General features: G+C 40.2%; 1 pseudogene; it reads left to right on the forward strand.

Annotated features, from left to right (window-relative positions):
• The first annotated feature begins 2,542 nt into the window (after positions 1-2,542).
• LOC119192872 lies at positions 2,543-4,475 on the forward strand (annotated as a pseudogene).
• Positions 4,476-10,300: the final 5,825 nt, after the last annotated feature.

Consider the following 10,300-nt stretch of genomic DNA (forward strand, 5'->3'; position numbering starts at 1 on the left):
ACGAGTTTCTAAACGCAGAGATTTGAGTTTCTTTAAACTCGCCTCAATGGCCGTATGATCTCATACTGCAGATTTCATCATTATGAGAGTACCTTTTAGGAATTAATACCCATAATTCATAAAGGCACGCACATATTATTATTATAGTGAATTATACATTTTAAATTGACTCATTTATAATAATTATATTTTATAATGTAAGGTTCTTTTTCCTCTCTCTTTCAACTTCACTTTTTTCTACAAAGCTGGGCGGCACACCCGAGAATACCTCGGGAATATTATGGATGTTTGTAGGGGACGTGGAAATTATAAAAAAAATGATGACCCGTTTACCAGCACAATGCTACAAAATATAAATCAACACGTGCAATGTGCACATGATTGTTCAACTACGTTCGAATGCGTTGTAGCGACGCAATAGACAAATAAACGCAGCGCTTTAGATGTCGGTGGAGAGGGCATCCTCGCGGTGTGCGCCGAGCCGCGCTGAAATATATAACCGCGCGGACGAGCAGCTCCAGCACAACCGCGCAGACAACCAACCATGAGATACGTTAGTAGTGTTATCAATATATTATACCAATATCAGTTATCAGTCAGCGCCGTGCGCAGTGACCGCCGCTGCGAGTGCATTCAGTGTTGCGTTTTCAGTAATAGTATTTGACAACATGACCCGGACACCTCAAACCGCGCCCGCGTTGTCACCGCGACCGTCGCTGCGATGGAATCCACGCCGCCGGCTCGAAGCCCTTCACATAATCTCATACCAAAAGCTTATCTGTCCACAGATTAAGAAGCGTCGCGATAAAAGAATATAATTTGGAAATAACATCCTGGCGGCATCTATTCCATTGCAGTGTGGGATCCTCGGATCGGTACCAGTGAACAAGGCAAATTAGGATCGCGTTCGTAAAGATGCCGACTCTGTACAATAGGCTTGCACAGAGTCGGCTACAGAGCAGGTCGCTTACACGAAGATATTACCCATGTACCGCTCACTTTGAAGAGAGACAATTTTTTTAACACCAATTCAAAAATGTATTTCAAAAACAAAGAATTGTGGTGTGATACTTGCGTTTCTATCTTAGCGCAGTGGTTGAAGTATTAACCTCCGCGCCTTCAGAAAAAGCATTCTAACGTAGAACTAAAAAAAGATTTTTCCGTTTGTTGTCGTTGCATTCCGTATTTCCCGTTACTGCTAAGTATATTTAGGTTTTAGTATTCGTGTTCGTGATTACGCGGTTTACTATTAAAAAACAAGACTTTAAATAGTCTTTAACAACGCATTAAAATAAATACAATCTTCTATTCGCTGTTCTCAGTGATTTTTTTTTTGTTATTATTGCAGAATTATATGCGTGTCAATATTATGCGAGCTACGAATACGCATTAATTTTAAAATAATTGATATAAATTGGTTTCGATAACTACAACGTTTGAATTCTCAAGGAGCCCTTCATTTGCGATGAGACGCGGTGTGTACCAAAGGTGCGGCGGACCTTTTATCGGCGCTTGCATAACTGGAATTAATTCAGACGCGCCTCTCGTGTCCTTTGGATCCTTGCTTCGAGCGCATCCGACCACTTCCGAACTCACACGAGGAGGAACACCCAAATAAAACCATTTCCAACCGGAACCGATTGTAAACCTCAAGCACCGAGTCATCGCATAACATCGCCGATCTCATCCGAAAGGTCAACACAATTAAACGCGTAACGAGAAACACTTATTAACGTTCTGTCGTTCATTTAATATAATTTTCCATTTGCATTATAGGAATGTGCGCAAAATGTTTTGCGGCTTACACTACAAAATATACTTTTCGTCACAAACTTTATACAATAATGTGCGGAATTCTGTTCTAGTAAACTACTCATGTAAATTATTGTCTTTTCATAATGGCTTGCTGATAACTGCTCAGTGATTCAGCAGCTATTGGGCGAGGGGTGAAGCTACCCACGTGACGCATGAAGGCGACATCAACAATATAACTTGGTATTTGCGTGCATGTCGCGATGCTATCGCTTGAAACAGTACACATAAATTGGAATTAGCAACTGTTACCAGCAGCTATACTATAAGGCGGTCACCACGAGTGTTAACGGTCGAGGTGCTGCACCAACCGCCGCGCCGCCGCAACAATGTGCCAAATATAACACGCGGAATTAGCAGCGAAACAAAACAAACGCTTCTGCACAAACTTATGCAAAAATATAACATTTAAACCCTCTCTAGACGCAGGAAATGTTTTCAGAACCGCGCGCAGACAAACTTGCTCCCCTCACCGATTATAATCATTATTAATATTATTATAATTAGCATTTTATGCTAAATTTGTTTATCCATAAACTCACAATGACGCTACATTTTAAAATAGTCATTTCGTTATGTATTCTGTTCGTTAGCTGAAGGAATTTTATTGTTGTTTATATTAATTACTTTATTTATACATGAATTCAGAATCGATCCATGCAGGTTGTTTAGTTTCAGTGGTGTGTTACATTAGGGTCGTTGTGTGTGTGCAGCTGATAGTCTCTCGCAGTAGCGTTGCTGGCGGTGGGCGCGCGGCTCGACCAAGACATTTACCTACCGCCCGGCGCGCACTCCGCGGGCGGCTCGGTCACCTGCAGGCGCCACACGCCGCGCCACACGCCGCGCAACATGACGCCGTGCAGATACTCAGATACGAGAACGAGATCAACGAGCAGGGATACCACTACGCGTACGAGACTAGTGACGGCACCAAGGCCGAACAGAACGGTCAGTACACACTACACGATATTAGTTATCGCACTCTTAATAAAGTAATGACCTATTTCAAAATTGTTAATTTGTGGCAGTCGTGGGAAAACTATTTTTTTTGTATACTACCTTTTTTTTAAGTTGCTATAAAATTGAGCTTATTAAAGATAGGTAAAAATGAAACCTATAACATGAAAAAAAGGAAAAATCTAAAAGGTCGCTAGCAGGAATTGGTTGTTTGACGACTCCCACAAATTGGCAATTTTGGAATGGGTTATTATTTTATTAAGTGTGCGTTATGTAACAATTTTAGTAAAATATGTTACTTTTTGCGAATGATTTGAAAAAAATATAGATAGGCTTGAAGGCGGGTGAGCTACCAATCAAATAGCGGAAACTCGCCCCCCTCCGTCATCCTAATTGTTACACTAATTAATTTAATTATTACCCAGTAACTGTTTGTGAAATAAAATTTTGAATTTTGTGAAACAATTTGGAAAAAACTTAGGTAGGCTAATAACACTCTCTGACACAAGCAGACCATGTGTTAATGCTTATTTGGAATTGAAACAATACTATGTAGTTAGTAACATTCTCCGATAACGAGCAGACGCCATGACACAAACGACGAGGTGTTAAATATTAAAATGATGTGAACAAACCTATTGGTGCAACTTATTCACACTCAGAACAAAAAATATCTAACTAATACCGCGTACTCACACTGTGTCTAATATTGATCAACCATTACACAATATTGGAATTCGTTATTTAATTTATTTATTATTGTTAATATTAGTTGTAAAATAACGAATGGAGTTAATTTGCAGGACAAGTGATCCCGGGTGCGCAGCCCGAGGAGGGCTCGCTGAAAGTGGCGGGGTCGTACTCCTACGTGGGGCAAGACGGGCAGACCTACTCCGTCACCTACACCGCCGATGACGGCGGGTTCCACGCAGACGGCGCGCACCTCCCCACCGCGCCGCCCATCCCCGAGGAGATCCTCAAGAGCCTGCAGCTCACCGACACCAAACACGGTCACTATACCACTCACACACCCCAGGCCTCACTCAACACCATGTAGTCATTTCATCCTCGTACATACCGAATTATCGATGCAGCGACCTGAATATGTATTTGTATATCCACAACTTTCAACACCATACTCTCACCATTATCAAAGGCATTGTCGTCAATTTTAAAATAGTAACTCACTAATAGTTCGGAATGAATCCCCACGAGTTGGTGAATGTCGCCGCCCTTCGGCTCGATAATAACATCTACTCGACAATACCTAACATGAACTATTTGTTGTAACATGACGTAGTAAGCTCTGGACAGAGTATAAGTATATACTCTGTTATCTATTTAATAGTGAGTATACAATATAAGTACATAGTATAGTTACTATGCGGTTAAATCTCTATTTACGCTAGATGCAAATGCGTGACCTATTAAACTGAATATTTTAAATTGCAGATCAATACAGTAGCCAAAAGAGCAGCTACGACGCTGACGCGGGATACTAAGCATGCGTGGTGATCGAACAAGGGGGACGAGAAGGGAGAGGGGGCGGCGTACTCAAGCGCACGCACTCACGCTCATATGTATATTATTTTTGTGTTCGACGCGTGCGTTTGAGTGCGCGACCGGCGCGGAGGGCGGCCACATGTGTTCACTGTTAGTAGCCGCTACTGTTAACTAATGTAATAAACTTGTAAATACCCACCAAACTGTGATTTCATTCCACACCGAGCGGGCGGTCACGAATCCCGCGTTTAACTCGTTTAGTATCAATGATACTAGAATTTCGCAATTGAAAACATCGATTTGGATTTTCATAGAATATCATTATAGCTAAAACTAAGATTATGTAGTTAAGTTAAACATACACTATGCCGGCATGCAGCTATAATACAACTAAAATAACACGATTTTCAATATAAATATTATAGTTCTAATAGCTATGACGAGTTTCAAATTGAACACTTTCCTTTTTAAATTTAACCGAAAACACAGGGCATTACAAATGAAAACCTCTATTAAGTATATCAGATCTCATGTGACACCGGTGAGTTAAATGTATCTAAATTTGTTAAATTATTAGGTAGTAGCTATTAATATAACGTTTTATGGCTCATTGAAGTAGTTCTCAATTTATTTATTCAGGACCATCAACAAATAAAAAATAAACATAAATATTATAGTACATTTATTATGGTAACATTTTCATTGCGTCTTTTATAACAGATGGACACATCAGTTATATTATAAACTAGTTTTGCCCGCGGCTCCGCCCGCGTTATAAAGTTTTTCAGGCTAAAGTTTTCCGTTATAAATGTAGTAGTTTCTCGGGAGCCTATGTTCTTCCCAGTGTCTGAAACTGTCTCCACACTAAATTTCATCTTAATACGTTGGGTAGTTTTGAGTTTAACACGTTCAGACAGACAGATGCAGCGGGGGACTTTGTTTTATAATATATTTTTATAGAACTTTAAGAGGAACAATCCCGTCATACATCATTGTTGCATAACCTAACCGTTTACGCACCGCACGCAACGGAAGCTCTCAAAACTAATAAATTGTCCCCGTATTTGCAACATGTTTCATTACTGCTCCGCTCCTATTGGTCATAGCGTGATGATATATAGCCTATAGCACTCCACGAACAAAGGGCTATCCAACGCAAAATAATTTTTCAGTTTGGACCGGTAGTTCCTGAGATCAGCCATTACTGCTCCGCTCCTATTGGGTATAGCGTGATGATATATAGCCTATAGCACTCCACGAACAAAGGGCTATCTAACGCAAAAAAAATTTTTCAGTTTGGACAGGTAGTTCCTGAGATTAGCCATTACTGCTCCGCTCCTATTGAGTATAGCGTGATGATATATAGCCTATAGCACTCCACGAACAAAGGGCTATCCAACGCAAAGAATTTTTTTAATTTGGACTGGTAGTTCCTGAGATTAGCGCGTTCAAACAAACAAACAAACAAACAAACAAACTCTTCAGCTTTTATATAATAGTATAGATATGTACATATTATTACGATATGGTAGGAAAATAAAATTATGTGACGCACATATTGAGAGGTTAAGCAATAAGCACTCCTTTTGTTGTCGCGGACAAAGTGCCTAGTATGACTACCGCCCAGCCTTTGTGGGAGGTGACTGAGCGGTTATGTTGGGGTCACCGTGCTTTAAGATTGGGCGTTGCGCCGCCCGGATTTGATGTCGACCTTCAGGCGACCGCTGGCCGAGACCCTAACCTATATACAACGCACGGCACACCAACTAAAACTCCGCGTTGGCCCCTCTTCATTAGGACGGTTGCAGGCCTCCTCTGACGTATAGTGTCTAAGACTTCGTCCGCAGCCGTCCCTGCGCGGTGCCGCCTAGCGGCCTGTCTTCTATAGGGAGGAAGGGGGTCTCAAAATTGTATAGTAGTAATAGTAAGTAACTATATAATTATAAAATCGCATATTATCTAAAACTTAAAAGTCTACCTGCAGGTACGGTTTTTAATATTTACAGCAATTCAATTACTTATCACACAAATAGTGTATGATTCAACAAAGGGCTGACTTCACTATTCTAATTTTATACCTACCCTAGTAACTTGTTTAATATCTACGCACAAGTAAGAAGAAATCAGTGTCCGTTGTTCAAGCAGTCGTTAGTTAAATCGTATAATGCTTATAATTTGTTTTTTAATTGAGTTGCAAATATTTACTATGCCTCGAAAAAAACAAACTCGGAGCGTACGTGCAACAATGTATATGTATACATTACACCATGACGTGGTGTAAGAGTAGCGTTACCGAAAAAGAAGACAGGTTATAGTGCTTGTGATTCCTGACATAATGACACTAAAAAGCCCATCGAATGAATACGACTTAACTAGGTTTTACTTAAATTTCTGTACTGCATCACGTGCGGATGGATAACTTAAATTAATAGTTAAAATAAAATAATTAAAAATGTTTATATTTTTAAAAGTCGTAATGTAACACGAATATACTATATCAGCTGACAGGTCAACGATCGTGGACAGCTGGTCGTGCCGCGCGGTGCAGGCGCAGCGCGGCACGGCACACAACCGCCGCCGCTTGTCGGCATTTGCTTTGTAATATGTGCCCAGTACCTACGTACCGCAATACCAATGCGGCTGACAATCGCGATCTTTAGCGCTAGCCGGCAGCCAAACTAATAATACGTAAATTAGCATTTCATTGTCTATTACTTATTATCAGAAAAAATACCATGTGCATAGAACCTCTTCTGCGTACCTTTTACCTACTTATACAAAACTATGGTCATTAATTTATTGAATGCCCTAGTTAAAGTAAGTACGCAAAATTACTAACATAAACTTCCTAAAGCAATTAACTATTATCGACAATATAAAACACATTTCCACCGAGCGCGAAGAAATCTATAAGCATCACAATAAGTATAAATATCCATCCATGTGACCTGAGTTCGGCTTCGCTCAAATATTTGAATCGTAAGTAGGTACGTGTGCACTCACGCTCAACGTAACTACTATCTATACACCGTGACTTTGTAGTCGTTTTGGAACCGAAAAATTTGAATTTATATCAATAGTAGAAGTGAAAAAATATCAGTTTAATAAAATTAAAACATTTTTTAACATTAAAATGAATACTCGTTTCCGAATAATAAATGAGAACTCGTGATAACGCTACTACAAACACTACGATTGGTCCCATTCATAACTAAGCGGCAAAATATTCTTCAAAAATAGGTACAAAGAGACCGCCGCGCCACGTCGCGTCGTCGCCAATCACGTGCACCCCTGATGTACCTATACCATGGCACGGCGAGTGCATACACCCCGCGCACCCCCGCCCGCCGCGCCGTCCTTCAGTCAGTAATGCTACAACACGCTAGCTATTATGCTGTTTTGATTTCGTAGCCATGCGAAAATGAGTCGTTAGTATTCAATATTCAAACGTGGAGTATTTGTCAATGGTTCAGCTATACGCTGCTGCGTAAGTACAATTTGGAAGAGGTTAGGCGGTTGTACTCCCAGCCGGATCATTTGAATGCGCTGCGACTTCACGGGATCGAAACTCCTGTTGAATTCACTCCCACTATCTTGGCTGCGCCCCAGCGCCTCTTCCACGGATAATTCTGCGCCGGCTCATGTGCAAGGCCGAAGACGGCTGAATAACTCGCCGGATAACGAAGAGGACATTTTGGAATACTTTGAGTGGGATCCTCGGCGACGCATGAGAATGGCGGCACGAAATTTAATGTTAGTATTTGTGTGAAAACATTAAATACCTACGGATTACACCCGTATCATTTCCGTAAGCGCACGCATTCACGACAATGGTGCACTGGTAATGAACATTACTGACTCTCATAAATCTCACTCACATGATAAAGGAAGACCACCACCTAGTTCGGTTCAGTGTCAATGTTTAAACTTTCGCATTATAAACGACCATTAATTAATAAGGCCTATTTTTATTGAAAGTTATCAAACGGGCAACTCGTATTTACAAATGTTAAAAACAGTAATATTCGAATTATACGAGGAATGTACTACCAGCACGATGGCTACCCCGCTCATTATGCAAGTACAGTGCCTGCCTACCTCAACAACGAGTTTTGTGACCTATGGATTGGCCGCGGCGGCCCCGTGGCTTGCCGGCGTGAAGCCCGGAGTGAGCACCCCTGATTTTGTCTTGTGGTCAAAATAAAGACCCGTGTATTTCCGGGAACACAAAACATGTGACGAGTTACGAAGTGCGATAGTGGACGCCTTTAACCGAGTGAAAAGTGACAGACACATTGCGAAAGCTTAAATACAATAACTCAAAACGTGCACGTTTGTGTATCGAACGCGGCGGACATTTCGAGCAGTTGCTAATGCTTCGTTACAGGAAAGTGTAAATAGGTAATTTGTAAATAAACTGTTTAGGTATGTAAGTTGATTATTTTGTAAATAGCTCCAATTTTAAATACGCCCGAAATACTCATAGTTCGTTCGCGCTGTTTATTTTATTACTTAGACAATAAATTAAGCAGGTATTTTATTGAAAGTAATGCTTTCATAAAGTAGGTATTTCCGACGGTCCTAAGCCCGTGTAAAAGTATGAAGGAGAAAGTGGAGTATCCATTTACTTATTTAATTGTGATTTTGAATAAATTTAATAATGCTTGTTCTTCCAAAGTGAAAATGAAAAACAAAACAATTGCGTTCGTGCCTCGTATCAACTGATTCATGTGAAATAGGTACATAGCGTAATGAGTTGTGATGTGATATTATCCCTGAAACAATCAATACCATCACCATGATAAAGCATTTAATTTAAAGGTGGTAGTGTAGGTACTAGTTTTAAATCAAGGACTCGGAACCGCGCGCGCGTCTTATAGCTCTTGGTAGGTATCAGCTGACACACGTTGGTAGTGTGCGTCGTTTGTGAATAGATCGTCGCGGCCTTACTATAAAATCATTATCAAACTCGAACGAGTGAAAAATATTATTTGGATTATTTTTTTTATTATAGACAGTAGAATTTATTCACTATTTTTTCTTGGTTCTACAAACTGTTCTAAGTAACCACGCTTCGGTTCCAAAACGACTATAAAGTCACGGTGTATATTAAGGACCATACACATACAGGGTCATTTTGTAACCCTAGACTTAAATTTAACTGCGAGAAAGTCATCTTGAAAGAAGCAGTTTACTGTAAGTTACTCTAACCTAAGGTCAAAACAAAAAGTAAAATTTTCAAACAAAATAAATATTCAAATAGTCATTTTATTTTTACACATCCTTTGGCCACTACTACTATACTAGAATTCGTCGGAGCGGCAACATCGCACACAGTCATTGATAATATTATGCTCACGCACACAAGTGATGCACACTCGGAGCGCAAGGGTAGTTCGTCGCACCGCGCGCGCCGCGCCGCAACCGAACAGCTGATGTCGGCGCTTTAACTACCTAGGGTTCTGTGTCGTGCCACATCACTCAATCAACAATTAGACCAGCAGCGACGACGCTACGCCGACATTACAATAAGTCACATACCTAAACATCATTATCATCATCATCCACATAAAGTCCACTGTTGAACATAGGCCTTCTAAAGACTGCGCGACGTTTATTTGTGTCGTCTGTCCACCTTGCAGGTGGACATCCAACGCCAACATAAACATCACGCACTAATCATCACATTTCATTAGAACAATATTTTCTATGCTCAAACTATCATCATAAGCAAACGACACTAATCAAACAACCACAACTGCATAAGTTAGGTACACATTACACATGATTTCCGTAATTTTAAAGTTATTTCATTCTTTTTAAATCAAAACACACATTCTAATGTAGGTAGTTCATCCATTTTAGTAGATAAGTAGGTATAATAAATACGTTTAACGGTTAGTTTATAACACTCATAACAATAAAATATCATTCTGCAAGTCTGGCACACGAACAATTAATAACGAAGTTACAATTTGATGATAATTAGGTAATGTGATAGTTTGAGGTAACAATGTCGAGCGACGGA

This window comes from Manduca sexta, unplaced genomic scaffold, assembly GCF_014839805.1.
Source record: "Manduca sexta isolate Smith_Timp_Sample1 unplaced genomic scaffold, JHU_Msex_v1.0 HiC_scaffold_3299, whole genome shotgun sequence".
NCBI classification, from domain to species: domain Eukaryota; kingdom Metazoa; phylum Arthropoda; class Insecta; order Lepidoptera; family Sphingidae; genus Manduca; species Manduca sexta.